The sequence below is a fragment of the Elephas maximus genome, chromosome 2 (genome assembly GCF_024166365.1).
Source record: "Elephas maximus indicus isolate mEleMax1 chromosome 2, mEleMax1 primary haplotype, whole genome shotgun sequence".
Classification (NCBI taxonomy): Eukaryota; Metazoa; Chordata; class Mammalia; order Proboscidea; family Elephantidae; genus Elephas; species Elephas maximus.
The window spans coordinates 53,755,812-53,774,599 of record NC_064820.1 but is presented as its reverse complement, the minus strand read 5'-3'; positions in this window follow the sequence as shown (position 1 = coordinate 53,774,599).

Below are 18,788 nucleotides of genomic sequence, written 5' to 3'. Positions count from 1 at the left end.
GAGGGGCCCCGGAGGTCATGACCCCCAGACTCTCTGTTAGCTTAAAACTAAAACCATTCCTGAAGCCAACTCTTCAAACAGGAATTGGACTGGGTATAAGACATAAAATGACACAGGTCAGAAGTGTGCTTCTTAGCTTAATTAGACACACAAGACTATGTGGGCAGCAACATGAGAAGGCAGGGGAGGGGACAGGAGCTGGTTGAATGGACATGGGAGATACAGGGTAGAGAGAAGGAGTGTGCTGTCACATTGTAGGGAGAGCAACTAGGGTCACATAACAATGTGTACATAAGTTTTTACATGACAAACTGACTTGACTTGTAAACTTTCACTTAAAACACAATAAAGAAAAGAGAAAAATGGAACTTCAATACAAAATATACATCAAAGTTGCCACAATATAAATTAATATTCATTTATGGAATAACAGGGGTGAATAACTTAAATTGAGAACGTTCATACAAAATACACATCAAAGTTGACACAAAAGAAATTGTTACTCATTTATTGAATAACAGTAGTAACTGCTATTGTCCTTTCCTGGACTTGAGTGGAAATATGAAGTAGCTTCTCCTCTCCTTTCCCAGAAGTCTTTTCAAGTCCCATAATAAGCTAGTTAATGATTTCGGGAAATGTTGATTTGGAATGATCTATTTTTTTATAATTTTTTTATTTTTATATCCTTAAGGGAGCCCTACTGGTGCGGTGGTTAAGAGCTCAGCAGCTAACCAAAAGGTCAGCCGTTAAAATCCTCCAGGCACTCCTTAAAAACTTTATGGGGCAGTTCTACTCTGTTTTTTTTTTTTTTTCTTTTTTGTTTGTTTGTTTTTGTTTTCTACTCTGTCCTATAGGGTTGCTATGAGTCGGAAGTGACTCCGTGGCAACAAGTTCTTTTTTTTTTTTGGTTTATATTCTTAATAAGGAGCCCTGGTGGCCCAATGGTTAAAGTGCTCAGCTGCTAATTGAAAGACTGGTGGTTCAAACCCATCAGTGGTTCCAAGGAAGAAAAGACCTGGCAATCTGCAGCCTAGGACACCCGATGGGGCAGTTCTACTCTGTCACATGGACTTGCTATGAGTTGGAATCCACTGGATGACACACAACAACAACATATACTTAATACGTACACAGGACCCAGGACGTAGGATTTGGTTGGTTATAATTATGTTATGTATTTTATCACATACAAAAAAGAGGGAAACTTTCAATTTAAGAAAAATATGAGTGTGAAAATAAACATCAGAGTCCCTGACGTTGAGAAATCTATCTGTATGCTTTCATTGTCCATAAATGTGTGCAAAATGTCAAGCACCTGACAGTGATACACACTGCTTAGATAACATGGAAATTTGGAAGATTTGGGCAGATTTAATATATTTAATTATCTCACCTGAAACTTAAACTTTTCAAGCAATATAGCCTTGCTGAAACTCACTCATATAAACCGATACTAATATTTGGTGTGGGTGTCAGACACTTTAAAAAAAAAACACACAAAAATAAAATTTGATCATTCGAAGAAAAGCATTTCTTTTTAAATAAAAAATAGGTAGAACGAAACTAATAATTGTCATTTTATCTATCATTTGTGTTTTTTTCCTTTTGTGTTTCTTCTTTCAAATTTTTAACACTCAAGTTTGGAGACTCTTTGTTGGTTTGGTGGAGAGTTTGAACATACACATAATTAAGAAAAAATAAAAAACAGCAACATCAGAAAAGGATTGGTCACCAAACAATAAAGAATGCTTCTCTCTAAAATATCACTTAAAGATGAATACATTTCGGGAGTTGAAAGGTGGCTGCGCACCTGCGGCACCAATCTTAAATGAGAAATAAAGACAACTGAGTTGTAGGGTGCCTTTCCCTCTTCAAAATAAAATTCTTTACAGCGCACAAGACAAATGGCACAAAAGGGAAAGGGCAGTGATGCAGATTGGATAGGCTTACGGCGTAATTGAATTAAGGCTTGTGTGCCACATATGACCACAAAGCAGGCCTATGGCTCAGGCCTGCTGAATGGAGGTGCCTGGCCTGTCAATAAAGACCCTTTAAACTGGTTAAATGCATCATAAGCGTGTGCAGAGAGCTTTCTAGCTAACAGGTGGCTGAGTAAACCTCAGCTGGTGCCACACAGGGCTGTTGCATTGACCTTCTTTAGGATAATTTCAAACCTCTTTGAAAAAAAAAATTTGTTACTGTACTTGCTGTGGTGGAAACAATTTGGGGATGAATAATTTCTTTTGGTCCCTAGAGGCGCCGGTGACTCTCTCTCCCTCTCTCGCTTTTTTCCTTGCACTCTCCTCCCCCACCCCCACCCCCGTCTCAGTCTCGCAACAGAATTAACATAAAGGAACAGTGACAACAGCAAGCTGAAAAGCATAGCTGGTGGGAGGATTAAGTATATCATTGAAGGGAATTATGTTGTAAATGATTGGGAGGGGTAGGGGCTTCTGTTCCTTGGTCCCATCTGGTCCTTAAAGAATACCTTGTTGTAATTACCCCCAGATGGTTTGTGCTACACTGGGGTCTGGACAGCCAGGTGCCACTGTGCCCTGCTGGGTGTGATATTCATTGCTACATGCAGTGACAAAAATGGACTTTATTGAAACCTAATTTCTTCCAGGGTATTACACAAATATGAAATGAACCTAGCTCATGGAGAGAGGGCTTTGTTTTTTTCCAAGCCCAAACAGTCTCACCTAAGATAAGGCTGCCTGGTTATTTTACTTTGAATAACTATGCTGAAAGAAAAAAACAAAAACAATTTGCAATGTGTGCTGGATTTAATTCAGCATTTTTAAATAATGAAATAGTCCACATCAATAGTAGATTCTTATTTCTTGCTGCTTGGTAGTTTTTAAATAATACCTATCTAAGCTTTTCAAGACCATGTTATGAGCATTTCATTATTGAAATTAATATTAAGTAAAGTGAATTATACAATGTTCAAACCATAAACACATTTTGATACTAGTTGGCAAATAATTATATACTAAAACTCAAATCTTAATCACACATCATTCGTCATAATATGTACCTAACCAATTTATTTAAGAAACAAATTTGGATGTTTTTGTTGTGCTTTAATATTGATATTAACAGAAAAGTAATGATTTTTTAAAATTAGCCCTTATGATGTACATAATAATGGAATTTTAATATTTGTGCTGACTTTAACTTTCTAGCAGGACATTTCATTCTTAATTTTAATATATTCAATATATTTTAAAAACAGCAGTAAACTTCAAATAAAGGTGAAAAGTCATAATTGTATAATTCAGTTATATTCTTGTTATTTTATTCTAATTCATACTTGGAATTAGTTGCATAATTTTTATTTGCTAAATTGCATAACATATCTTTTCGATCTTGTTAATTTTAAAAACAAATTTTTCCTTCTTTTGGTTTCTTTCTTGTTATAATTTTGTATTAACTTTTCCACTTCAGCAAAGGTACTCAAACTCATTTTAAATCACGAATTTTTCAACGTAGAATCTGGAAAATGTTAATATGAAAATCAAACTTGCGAACTGGTTTGAAAAGTAGGAAATGAATACAAGTGATACTCCTTTTTCTTCCCCAAAGGTATAAATCTTAATGGTATAAAGAAAACATAAACAGACTTTACCTTTTATATGTATGTATATATATTTTTTATATATATACATTTTTTTTCATGTAATGTATTAGAGCAACACATGTTAATCTCTGAAAGTGCTGGGTAACAACAAAAGGAAATAAAAACAATTTTTATTATACACATTTGAGAAGGAGTTAAATACATAGACAAACAATCAAATAGGGGAATATAGTTTTAAGACTGGCAATTTATGTGTTAGGAAAAGGTGTTCAGCAACACTGAACTTAGTCAATGGGGAATAATAGGTTTTGTGTACTTTGTAAGTAAAATTTTGAAGTGAAAGTCATTCTCCCTATAAATACTGTCCCAATGTTCTGTTCAAATGCCACTGTGTTTTAAGGCTAATTTGTCTATTAGATCAATACTGTATCTTCAATACCTAGCAAGATACAGAACACCTGGGATCTACTTCTCAGAGCTCCGTGATATCTGGCATTCATTTAAACACTACAAATGTCCGTTTTCACACTTGCAAAATGATTGTAAAAGAGTTTGATTCTAAACTCAGATTCATGTTTTTAAAAGTATATATATGTGTTTGAGGATATTGTGGGAGACACTGAAAAGAGCAGGGAAACTAGAGTGGTCCAGGCATTGTTGACTAGAGTTAGAATGATGACAGCTTAGATGGAATGAATGAGAGAGAAGAAAAAGCCATTTAAGAGCGGGGAGAAACACAGGTGGGGAATTGTTGTTTAATATGGCTTGAATGGAATTATTAAGAGATTTGTCTAGTATTCCATCAATTCTTTTGTCACTGTCAATGCATTTTGTTAGTTTGTTGAATACTAATTCTTGTTGTTGTTAGGTGTGAGCAGAATGGCTCCACCTCATAGCAACCCTGTATACAACAGAACAAAATGCTGCCCAGTCCTGTGTCATCCTCACAATCCTTGAGCCCACTGTTGCAGCCACTGTGTTAATCCATCTCATTGAAGATCTTCCTCTTTTTTGCTGACCCTCTACTTTACCAACCATGATGTCCTTCTCCAGGGACTGGTTCCCCCACCCCATAACACTCCAAAGTATGTAAGGCATAGTTCCGTCATCCTTGCTTCCAATGAGCATTCTGACTGTACTTCATCCAAGACAGATTTGTTCCTTCTTCTGTCAGTCCATGGTAAATTCAATATTCTTCACCAATACCATAATTCAAAGGCATCTATTCTTCTGTCTTCCTCATTCACTGTCCAGTTTTCTCATGCATATGAGGCAATTGAAAACACCATGGATTGGGTCAGGCAGATCTTAGTCCTTAAAGTGACATCTTTGCTTTTTAACACTTTAGAGGTCTTTTGTAGCAGATTTGCCCAATACAATGAGACATCTGATTTCTTGATTGCTGCTTCTATGGACTTTGATTGTGAATCCAAGTAAAATTGACAACATCAATCTTTCTGTTTATCATGATGTTGCTTATTGGTCCAGTTGTGAGCATTTTTGTTTTCTTTATGTTGAGGTGTAATCCATACTGAAGGCTGTCTTTGATCTTCATCAGGAAGTGCTTCAAGTCCTCTTCACTTTGAGCAAGCAAGGTTGTGTCATCTGCATATCGCAGGTTGTTAATGGGTCTTCTTCCAATCCTGATGCCCTGTTTCTTCTTCATGTAGCTCTGCTTCTCAGATTATTTGCTGAGCATATAGATTGAATAAATATGGTGAAACGATTACAACTCTGATGCACACCTTTCCTGACTCTAAAGCACATAGGAGTCCCTTGTTCTGTTCGAATGGCTGCCTCTTACTCTGTGTACAAGTTCCACATGAGCACTATTAAGCATTCTGGGATTCCTGTTCTTGGAAATGTTACCCATAATTTGTTATGATCTACACAATTGAATGCCTTTGGATAGTCAATAACACACTGGTAAACAACTTTCTGGTATTCTCTGCTTTCAGCCAAGATCCATCTGACATCAGCAATGATAACTTATTCCAAGTCCTCTTCTGAATCCAGCTTGAATTTCTGACTGTTCCCTGTTGATGTATTGCTGCAGCCACTTTGGAATGATTTTCAGCAAAATTTTATGTGTGTGATATTAATGATATTGTTCAATAATTTCCAAATTCTATTGTATCACCCGTCTTTGGAATGGGCACAAATACGGATCTCTTCCAATTGATCGACTAGGTAGCTCTCTTCCAAATTTCTTGCCATAGAGAAGTGAGTACTTCCAGCACTTTATCTGTTTATTGAAACATCTCAATTGGTATTCCGTGAATTCCTGGAACCTTGTTTTTCGCCAGTGCCATCAGTGCAGCTTGGATCTCTTCCTTCAGTACCATAGGTTCTTGATCATATGTTACCTCCTGAAATGGTCGAATATCGACCAATTCTTTTTGATACAGTGACTGTGTGTATTCCTTACATCTTCTTTTGATGCTTCCTGCATCATTTAATATTTCCCCCATAGAATCCTTCACTATTGCAACTGAAGCTTGAGCTTTTTCTTTAGTTCTTTCAGCTTGAGTTATGCCGTGCATGTTCTTCCCTTTTGATTTTCTAACTCCAAGTCTTTGCATAATTCCTTATAATACTTTTCTTTGTCTTCTTGAGATGCCTTTGATATCTTCTGTTCAGTTTTTTTTTTTTTTTTACTTCTTCATTTCTTTTTTTTGCTTTAGCTACTCTATGTTCAAGAGCAAGTTTTGGAGTGTTCTCTGACATCACTTTTGGTCTTTTCTTTCTTTCCTGCCTTTTTAATGGCCTTTTGCTTTCTTTATGTATGATGTCCTTCATGTCATTCCACAACTTATCTGGTCTTTGGTCACTAGTAGTCAATGCATCAAGTCTGTTCTTGAGATGGCCTCTAAATTCAGGCTGATATACTCAAGGTTGTATTTTGGTTCTTTTGGACTTGTTCTAATTTTCTTCGACTTCAACCTGCATATGAGCAGTTGATGGTCTATTCCAGTCTGCCTCTGGTCTTGTTCTGACTGATGTTATCAAGCTTTTCCATTGTCTCTTTCTACAGTTGTAGTCTGTTTGATTCTTGTCTATTCCATTTGGCAAGGTCCATGTGTACAGTCACTGTTTATGTTGTTGAAAAAAGGTATTTGCAATGAAGAAGTCATTGGTTTTGCAAAATTCTATCCTGTGATCTCTGGCATCATTTCTGTCACTAGTGTCATATTTTCCAACCTCGGATCCTTCTTCATTTCCAGCTTTCACATTCCAATCACTAATAATTATCAGTGCATCCTGATTGCATGTTTGATCAATTTCAGACTGCAGAAGTTGGTAAAAATCTTCAATTTCTTCATCTTTGGCCTTAGGGATTGGTGTGTAAATTTGAATAATAGTTGCATTAACTGGTCTTCTTTGTAGACATATGGATATTATCCTACTACTGACAGCACTGAACTTTAGCATAGATCTTGAAATGTTCTTTTTGGAGATGAATGTGACACCATTCCTCTTCAATTTGTCACTCCTGGCATAGTGGACCATGATTGTCTGATTCAAAATGATCAGTACTAGTCCATTTCAGCTCGCTAATGCCTAGGACACTGATGTTTATGCATTCCATTTCATTTTTGACGATTTCCAATTTTTCTAGACTCATACTTTGTACATTTCACATTCCTATTATTAATGGATGTTTGTAGCTGTTTCTTCTCATTTTGAGTTGTGCCACATTAGCAAATGAAAGTCCCAAATGCTTGACTCCGTCCATGTCATTAAGGTCAACTCTACTTTGAGGAGGCAGCTCTTCCCCACTTGTATTTAGAGTGTCTTCCATCCTGAGGGGCTCATCTTCTGGCGCTATATCAGACAATGTTCCACTGCTATTCGTAAGTTTTCTGCTGCATAATTTTTTCAGACGTGGACTGCCAGGTCCTTCTTCCTTGTCTGCCTTAGCCTGGAACCTCAGCTGAAACCTGTCCACAGTGGGTGACCATACTGGTATTTGAAATACTGGTGGCATAGCTTTCAGCTTCACAGCAACACATAAGCTACCACAGTACAACAAACTGATAGACGCATAGGGAAATACTAATTAGGAGGCATTAAAAAAAAAAAAAAAAGAGGTTTCTGATGCAGCTTGTTTCCTTCTTTTCTCTATTTTTTTCTCTTCATTCAGCCAAACATATCCATGGAAATTACTTTCTTAATACTTAATCAGTTGGAAAACGGAATTTGAGATTAACATAGAAGAAAAAGAAATTTCCTATGCTTTCTTTCCTGACAAAATCAACGTTCTGATTGCAGAAAAATCTTGCCTCAGTTTTAGACAATTACTTGTACAGAGTCGACAGCACTGGGTTTGGTTTTTTTATTTTTATTTTTTTTGGACTCAATTTAAAACATTAGAATACCAAGTACTTTTCAGCCAGTTGAGATAGGCTTTGGTTGACGTAATATTTTTCACTTATTGTAATATCAATGTAATGGGAGTATCACCAAGATATTCCAACTAATATCTGTAATAAGGTATTTAAAAGTCTTATAGATCTCAGCAAATGAAAATCACAGCTCATTGTACTTGGGAAATGAACAATAAATTTTTGTGAATCATTCTTCTGGTAGAGTTTTGAAAACATCAGCTTTCAAACAGGCATTATCTGAAATTATCATCATATGGAATTAATAAATCTTAGAATTAGCATTTTTAAGACTTTCTACTTAATTTTTTTTATCCCTTACAATGATTTCTTATACAATTTGATTTCCCCAATTTCAAAGTTTTTCCTTATTTTGAGTCAAAATATGTCTTTCTGTAGTTCAGTTTCTTGCTATCTTAAAAGAAAACATCTATACTGCCATAGGAAGAAACATCATTGTTAGCCAACACAAACTTAAAGGTTTTGGCTTATAATGTGTTCTTTTTTATTCCAGTCCTTTCCAGAATTCTTAGGATGCCTGTCTGCCTATCTTTAAAAAAAAACTCCAATTAGTCATTAATATTGTTATCGTTACTTATAGTTTATACTTATTTATTTTAGGTTTACAAATGTTCTTACCAGCTTCTTTGTTCATCATAGCTTCTTGCATCCCGCTCCTTTTTTTCAGATTTAATTTCTTTCTTCTGATGTATTTCCTTCATTGAGTGGCTCTTTTGGCAGTGATGTGCCGATATTAAACTCTTTCAGGTGTTTTTTACACTTAAAGTACACTTATTTTACTCTTACTGTTGAATGATCATCGAGTTGAGCATAAAATTCTGAGTTGACAGTTGTTTTTGCTTAGGCTTTGAAGATATATTTCCAGTTTTCTGGTTTCTATTGCTACTGATAAGAAATCGGTTGTCATTCTAATGCCTTTTCTGAGAGAAATTTTCTTCTTATCTGCCTTTTTTTAATGTATATACATTCATACATATGTATATATATATAAAGCAAAACATTTGCCATTTCAACATTTTTTAAATATACAATTCTGCCTGTTTGCCTACTGATGTGAACTCTAGTCATTTCTTTTCCCCAGGATCTCTTTTCCCTGCTTGAAAACACTTCTGAGAAATCTCCCACCAACATCAACATTTCTTTGGATTAGACTATTTCTTTTTTATTGGTGTATTTTAATGCCTAACAAAGTGTTTGCCACCTGATAGGCATGGAGGAAATATTTATTGAATAAGTGAAAATTCACTATTCATTCAATATTTACTGAGTACATGTATTTACCATGTGTAAATGGGGAATATAAGTGTAAGCGTGACATCATCTCTACTCTCAAGTGATTTTAAAATAAGCCCTGAGAGTTAAAGTGGGATAAGTGCTATGGAAAAGGTTGAAACAAAGTACAACTGGGCTTGGAGAAGTTTTGCATTTTTCTCCTTGGCAGGATTCTTGCAGAAAGATGATGATTTCTACCTATGGAAGCGGTGTGGTGGAGAGCATTCCAGGTGGACACGATTGTGAGAGCAAAGGCACAGAGTCAAGAAAACATTCCACATCTGGAAGAAACAGTGATTTCAATTCTTTAGGCATTAGCCATTGAAATGTTTTGAGAATGTTGCTTCATGAGACATATGCTAGAGAGAACTAGAGGTGGGAAGGTGGTAGCAGTTAAGGAGTTAATTCTCTCACTAGATAAGACAGAATAGAGTGCAAGCCCAACTCTACTTGTCAAATCCCTGAACCTATCTACCTTCATCCTATTACCAGATCACTAGTCTTTAAAAAAAAAGGAAGGTAAAATCAGAAAACTTAACTTGTTTGAGAAAAACACATTTCCTTCTATATTTAGGTTCCTTTTCCTTAAGAATGACTGAGTAATAAAAGTAACAAATGTTTCACAGGGGGTTGCAAAAAAAATTGCACACAGTCAATTAGCACATCTCATTGGCCACACAAACCATGTGAGGAGGGGATGGGGAGGGAGTAGGGGAAGTGCCTCCCCCAAAATGCCTTCCCTGGATTAAAATGTGAATTTAGACTTTGATTTTAATTTCTCTGGATCCTTCGATAAAATGAAAGAGTTTCAATAATGCCAAAAGTTTTTTTCTAAGTTTGAACCAGAGGATTGTGAGTAGGAATATGGGATTCGCAGAGCAGACGCATCTTTCACCATGATCTGCAATTCCCACTCTGTTGTTTTGTGCCATAGACTCTATCCCAACTCACAGTGACCCCATGTGACAGAGTAGAACTGCCTCATAGAGTTTTCTAGGATGTAATCCTTAAGGGAGCAGATCTCCAAGTCTTTCTCCTGAGGAGTGGCTGGGTAGTTTGAACCACCAACCTTTCAGTAGCAGCTGAGCTCTTAATCATTGTAGCCCCAGGACTCCTTATACCTACTCTAATGCCCTAGGAATCCGGGGTGGGGGGCAGGGGGAGGAAAGCCTTGCCTAGGTAATTACGATTGCCTTCTAATTGGTCTTTCTGTCTCAAATTTTATTCTTTTCTAGACTCTTTCAATATGGAATTATTTTTCTAAAGTTTAAATTTTAATTCCCTATATATCTATCTCTATCTCTATCTCTGTCTCTGTCTCTGTCTCTATCTCTATCATCTATCTCGAGGGCACTGGGTTTTTATATCTTTTTCATTGCCTCTAAATCCAAGCTTTTAGACAGGACTTACAAAGCCCTTTAACATCTAACTTGTATCTTTAACCTCTTGTCCTTGAACTTCTCTGCTCACCTCAATCTTTAATAATAAGGAAGGCATTGTGGTTATACCACCCTGCTTTTGTATAGGTGCTTCCCCACTTTAAGTCTGATAAGCTCCTGTTCTTCCTTCAAAAACCAGCTGAAATTCCATGTTTGCTTTCCCTGGCACCCATCTTCATCCCCAGAGAAGTTAGACACTTCCTCTATTTAATCAGCAGGCTGAAATAGCTACGTCCTAAGTAATCGTCAAAAACTATAACCTTGAACTCGCCACTGCTTAATGCTCATCAAATACTTGGTGGGGCACCATAAATTTGAAAAAAATTTGCCTGCTGAAATACAGTCCATGCGTTCCTATAAAACCAACCCAGTGCCGTTGAGTTGATCCCGACTCATAGTGACCCTATAGGACAGAGTAGAACCTGCCCCATAGAGTTTCTGACCTCTTGGTTAGCAGCCCTAGCACTTAACCACTATGCCACCAGGGTTTCCAATAGACACCAAAAAATCCATCCCCAGAATTAGCCATACAAGCAGAAATCCACACATCTGGACCATATGGTTTGGCCTCCTGTAAAACTGGTTTTATTGAATGTAATTTGGCATTATGTCATTATCGGCCTCTGTAAGAGCCACTATAAAATACAGCCTTATGAAATCCATTTAATGTATGCATGTTGTTGAGACTGGTGTATTGTTCTCTTCTTGATTACCAAGGAGGAGAAACTCTTTAGTTTTAGCATTAGGAATAGATTGGTTTTCTTTTTCTTAGTAGATAATATGAATACTGTTACTGATTATGTTGTCATTTTTTGCCTCCCTTCTAGAAAGCTTACAAGCTAATTGGCAAATGTACAGGAACGTAACTATGCATTTTATGTACCCATTTATGCTTCATTACATAGTATCTGTTCGAACTTCCTGTTCTTCTAAATTTACTTCGTTATCCATTTTTACCTTTTATTACATGTAATTGTGAACCACCTTAAACCCCTTCATGAATAAAAAAGGAATAAATGAACAATTAACTGATAAATTGGCTCTCTCCTCTCCGTTCCTGCAGGATGTTGCATATGTCTCTGTTATTGCTCTTATCCCCACTTATTTGTACTTACATGTCTGCCATTCACACTAGACAATGTGGACAATGAGCTCTCTTAATGCATGATCCATATCTTATTAATATTTTTTTTACCTCATCACAATTAGAATGCCCAGCTCATAATCTGTGTGTAAATAAGTTTAGGAGATGGAGCCAGTATCTGAATAGAAATGAGATATACAGTCATTTTGGGAAACACAGCATATCAGTTTTGGCAATTAAATTTCAACTTTTGGGAATGCTGAACAGTAGAATCTAAAAACTCAGAGAAGATGCTCAAAGAATTCCAGATTATTATTGTTTATTATTCTGGCTCTTGTGACTGGTAACATCAATAAAATATTGAACTCAATTCCTTCTCCTTTGTGTGTGTGTGTGTAGTCAGCTTTACTAAAGTGATTAATCTCAAGAAAACAATTTTAGACATCCTTGTTCCTAATATTTCTTTGCCATTCTGGCATCTTTCTTGTGGCTTTACAACTTTTCTCTTTCTGTCTTTAAGATAAGACCAAAAAACAACACATAAATCCCTTCGATTTTTTCAAACAGAGTAATTTATCTACCCTTTAATTTCTTTCCTATTCTTTCAGACCCATTGCTGAATTTTGTATTCTTATACCCATCAAGGGATTGTCCACTAAAACAGTTTCTCCTAAGAGAAATTCTGATCCTAACTGTTTTGTGGTTAATAAAAATATGACAAATATATATATATAACATATGTATAGGTACATAAGTATATATATACATACATTAGTTATATGTGTGTGGGTGTGTGTGTATATATATATTTCAGCTCATTTGCATGGGGAAGCTGGACAATGAATAAGGAAGACTGAAGAAGAATTGATGTCTTTGAATTATGGTGTTGGAGAAGAATATTGAATATACCATGGACTGCCAGAAGAACAAACAAGTTTGTCTTGGAAGAAGTACAGCCAAAATGCTCCTTAGAAGCAAGGATAGCAAGACTTCATCTCCCAGATTTGGAAATGTTATCAGGAGGGACCAGTCCCTGGAGAAGGACATCATGATTGGTAAAGAAACTGTCACTGAAAAAGAGGAAGATCCTCAATGAGATGGATTGACACATTGTTATGCAACAATGGGCTCACACATAGCAATAATTGTGAGGTTAGTGCAGGGCCAGGTAGTGTTTCATTCTGTTGTACATAGGGTCCCTATGAGTCAGAACCTACTCGACCTTGACCACACCTAACAACATATATACATATACACAAACATTCAGGTATATACATACATATGATGACTATACATGTATATATATTCATTAGCTATTTATATAAATTCTATATAGCTAATTTATATAAATTATATAAAGCTATTTATATAAATTTATATAGTTTATTTATATAAATTCATAGATAAATTTACCCCATTCTAGGCCTTACTAGCTGTATTTGCTGGATCAAAATTTTTATACTCTCTCCATGAGACAGTATTCTTTTGTTTTCTGACTTTTTCCAGTCTCATTTGCTTGTGTACCTTCCTTGGCCTCCATATTAAATTTCCGCCAATGACTACTTTTCTGCTTAATCCATGGTCTCTCACTGATCAATTTTACCCATGTTTATGGCTTTATCTAAAACTCTGTACTCCACATTTCCAGCCTACCTCTCCCTAAGCACCAAGTGCATAGCCAATTTGCCTTTGGATTTGTCCACAAAATTAACAATTGTATTCATTATTGTCCATGCATTGACACCTGTTTTGGCAAACCTGCTCATTCTCTTAAATCACTTCTCTCAGGAGCTGGCAATTCTACTTCCCAGTCACCCAAACGTGACGTCTGGGAATGATTATTGCCTCATTCCCCTCTCTTACTTTTCCATCCAATAACTAGTCTATTATCAAGTCCTCCTCCTCATCTTACCTCCTAAATATTTCTCAAATCACCTCTTCTAAGTCATTCTACCACACCTTATCTATCGCAGGATTTTAGGCGAGAACCAGGATTCTTGCAATAACCTCCTAAAATTCATCCGTCTTTTTTTTTTGGCTACCGATATTTAAAAGGCAAATATGCATTTCATCTGCTTAAAATCCTTCAATGGCTCTGTATTGCACACAAGATTCATTTCTTTCTCTTGACCATGACATGTGTGGTTTCTGCCTGATGTTCCACCCATATCTGAAGAGTAATATCACCAGCTATTTCAGAAAATCAAAAATAAATTGTAAGGGGTCAGGCTTTTCTTTCACATTTTTAATGTCACCAAAGCAATTAGATATACTTTCTCAGGTAAGTGTATTAATTAATCAAATGCTTTTTGCCTAAGTCAGGTAAGTTAAAGTGTTGTCTGTGATTTTTTTCTTTTAATTGTTGTTGTTAGGTGCCGTGAGTTGGTTTCAACTCACAGTGACCCCATAGACAACAGAACAAAATATTACGTGCCTCTGTGCCATCCTCACAATCACTGCTACTCTTGAGCCCATTGTTGCCACTGTGTCAATCCATTTCACTGTGGGTCTTCCTCTTTTTCAGTGACCGTCTACTTTACTAAGCATGATGTCCTTCTCCAGGGACTCATGATAACATGTCCAAAGTATGTCAGACTTATAATTTAGTTGAGTCCAATGATAGGTTTCTAGTTATAGATCTTGCTTGTGATTTCATTGTTGTTGTGGGCCATTGAGTTGATTCCCACTCACTGTATTTTCATTAGCTTCATTAATAGTTTTACTATTATTGGCAGATGTTTCCCACCTATGCGTTTATTCTAGAACTTGCAAACTATGATAGAGTTCCTCTCAGTCTGCAAATTGCAACCACACGCTTTAAAGAGTAGAGGAGTCCTGGCACTAAAATAATATCTTCCAGTGAGATTTAGTAGGTAGATAAGCCATGGTGGAATCACTGTTGCATGTAAGGAATTATTGCCACAGAAGATGCTAGAGAGAAATGTAGGACAAGAAGAATCAGCAGAGCACTGCCCCAGGAGATGCTTTTAGCCACCTGTCACAAAAAGAGCTCAAGCTCTTAGAGTTCTCTTTGTTCATTTCAGTTGGAAAACTTGAGCTTTGCAGTTCTCTCGAAATCTTTTGAAATTCTAGGTTATGTAAGCCTCGTATACCAAAACACCTTTTGACAACACCAAGATCAAAGTCAATTAAAATCTGGTGTCAGTTCAGCTCTTCCTTTGGTCATAAGCCATAGAATAAAGTTTAAAAAAAATTATTTAGAATTAATGTCTCTATGAATGGTGGAATTACAACTAATTTAAATTATTTGATTTGTGTTTAACTGTATTTTTAATTCAATAACTATACAAAAAAGAAAACTTTACAAACTTCTTGTAACATTCAGCTATCTTAATAGCTGAATGTTACAAAATCTCTAAGAAAAGTGAAAATATTGTCTATCAACATTTACATGTACAATTCAGTGACACCAATTACTCCAGTCATGTTTTATAACCATCACCAGTGTCCATTGTCAAATTTTCCATCACCATAAACAGATACTTAATGTTTACTAAACATATGTATCCCTTCTCCTTGCCCCCTGCACCTGATAATCACTAATCAAATTTGGTCTCTAAACATTTGCCTATTGTAGATATTTCATAGAAGAGGGGTCATATAATACTTGTCCTTTTGCGTTTGACTTCATTCAGCATTATATTTTCAGGGTTCCTCCATGTTGTAGCATGTATCAGGACTTCATTTCTCTTCACGACTGAGTAATATTCCATTCTAAGTATATACTACATTTTGTTTATCAGTTGATGTTTAGGTTGTTTCCACTTTTGGCTTTTGTGATAAATGCTGCAATAAACATAAGTGTGCATGTATCTGTTTACATCTTTGCTTTTTGACTATATATTGCTGTGATTTTTAAAGTAACTTTTTAACATCTTAGGGATACATAGCAAAAAAAGGCATATGTCATTTTATATTTCAAAAAGGGCACATATTATACCTAAACATATAATGTATTAAAAATTAGAGCAATAATTCCATTTTTAAAAATAATTTTTCTCAAATTCTAAGAAATATTTTGCATAGATCATTTTCTAAGGCACAAAACCATTTTCTTTAAAATTTCTTAGGTTTAAGAAGTTCTCTGTTATTTTTCTTTGTTTGGGGCAAGAAGGGGTAGTAAGAGAAAGTGTTTTTGAAGGTATGAAAATCAAAATTTAAAATATAAACTCGTTATCTGCACTTTAAAGACAACATAGCTTTTATGTTGTTTTTTTTTTATAGTGTAATATATATATATATATATATATATATATATATATATATATATATATATATAGTGGGTGATGAGACAGAGAGAAAGAGAACTAGTCTAAAGAAGTACAGTGGCCTAAGGGAACTGAAATAACCCAAATGTCTTTTTCTCCCACAAATAAAGTGCATCTTCTGTATGTAGCTTCCCAGGACTTTGTTTTATTTTGCTTTGCTGACCCTCCCCTGGCCCCCTGAAAATCCACCTTGACCCTTGACCATCCACCTTCTGTGAGCCTCATTTGCCCAGAACCCCCTGGCTGCCACTCTGCCTTGGCATCCGTGAACACTTTCTCCGTGAAAACACTCGAGAGTCCACTGGAATTGCAGTGTTAACTAGCAGCACAGCTGGAAGTTGACATTGTGATTTGACTTTCTCTTAAGGGGGCAGGTAAATGAGCATTTTTGATGCATAGTGTTTTGCAGGCTTCCTTCTTAGGATCCTAATGCCTTCTGTTAGTCCTTTGGCCTCAGATTATCATAACTCAGTATTGGATTCACAGTTAGATTTTTATTTCTTTTTCATCTTAAAAAGAAAAAAAAATGCTCAATTCAATGTATAATACTCCCATCAAAAATCACAAAGGTTAATTTGTTAGGAATTCTTATTTAATTCAGATTATGCAGAGACAGACACACGCACACCCCCCCACACGTGGATACATACTCATGTGCACACATACACACAGAGAATATTCTATTTCATATAGAATAATGTAGAGTAAATGAAGATCTCCTTTGTTCTCTTTGTCTGATTTGAATCTTTCCAGGCGATATATGTTCTGAAGTAAAAATACGTGTGTGTGTGTGTGTGTGCGTGTCTACCAACAAGGGGCCCTGGCTGTGCAGTGTCTAAGCACTCGGCTGCTAACCAAAAGGTTCAAAGATCAGTGGTTTGAACCCACCAGTGGCTCCCTCAGAGAAAAGACCTGGCGATCTGCTCCCTTGAAGCCTAGGAAACCCTACGGGGCAGTTCTACTCTTTCCTTATGGGTTGCTATGCATTGGAATCTACTTGAGGGCACATAGTATCAACATATCTACAAATGCGTGTTTTTAATATTTTTACATAAATGCTGTTGTGTCATTCTGCCAGTTATCTGAACAATGTCATTTTTTACTTCATTGATATTTATATATAAATGTTAGTTTACAATTGCTGTTCACGAATTAGTATACCACAATTTATTTACCCAAGCTCTTATTGATACCCATTTACGCTCTCATTGTTTCATTTTTCCATTGCAAAGGATGCTCCGGTACGCACTTTCCGCAGTATGTCTGGAGTGGGCTTGCTGAGCCATAGAATATATGCATATTCAGCTTCAATAGATATGGTCAAAATACTTTCCAAAGTGATTGTACCTCTGTACATTCTCTAGGCAGACTATGAATGTTTCCACTGCTCCACCCCCTTACCAGTGCTTGGTTTTGTCAGACTTAAAAAAAAAAATTTGCTAGTATGATGAGTGTGAAATAATGTCTCACTCTAATCTTAATTTGTACTTCCTTGATTGTTAATAATAAGCCTTAGCATCTTTCATTTGTTGGTTGTCTGTTCAGGTTTTTCTCTTGAGAATTGGCTGTTTATGAGGCTTACCCACTTTTTCTGGGCTGTTTTTTCTTTCCCTCTCTCTTCACCTCTCCTCCTTTCCTCTTTCCCTCCCATTCTTCCTATCTTTCTTTTCTTTTTTTGTCAGGAATTTGCCATATAGCCTTTACAAAAATCCTCTTAAGTCTGTGACTTGTTTTTCTTTTCCTTTCTTAAAAATTTTGCTTATAGTGTTGTCATACAGAAATTCAGTTTTATGTAAGCAAATATATTAATCTATTCATTTACTTATGAGTCATACTTGTGTATTTTTAAGTCGGAAACCCTGGTGGTGTGGTGGTTAAGTGCTATGGCTGCTAAACAAAGGGTCGGCAGTTGGAATCGGCCAGGTGCTCCTTGGAAACTCTATGGGGCAGTTCTACTCTGTCCTAAAGGGTCGCTATGAGTTGGAATCGACTCGACAGCACTGGTACTGGGTTTGTGATCCCAAGTTTAAGAAGATGTCCTTCTAAATACTCATCTAATTAAAAAATTATTTTTTCACATATAAAAGTTTATTCCATCTGTGTTATATTTTATTTTACAGCTTTGTATAAGGATCAAATTTATTTCTTCCCAAGTGGAAAGCCTGTTGTTCCAACACTATTTATTGAATAGTCTATCCATTCCCTGACAGAGCTGTGATTCTACCCTACCACATACACATTCTTGCTTACACCCAGGTATGTCTCTGGGGCCTTTACTTTGGGTAATAGATCTTTTAATCTATCACAGCATCAAATGCTCACTGTTTTAATTGTGCATTTATAATACTCCTTAATATCTGTGTGAGAAGTCCCCTCTTTTTTCCTTTTATTTTAGAGTTATGTTGGCTATCTTGGCTGTTTATCCTTTAATTTGAATTTTCAAATCAGTTTCAGTAAAAATCACATTGAAGTCTTGATAAACATTGTCTTAAACGTATATAATAATTTCAAGAAATTTTCCGTCTATGAAAACTGTTTGTCTAACTGATACCATTTATTTATATTTCTTGTATTTCCTTCAACAACATTTTGTCATTTTCTCAGTATAGGTCACATGCCTCTTTGGTTATATTTATTCCAAGGGAATTTATTCCAAGTTTTATTGATATTCTGAGTGGAAAGTCTTTTTTTTTTTAATTGCATTTCTATGGTTGG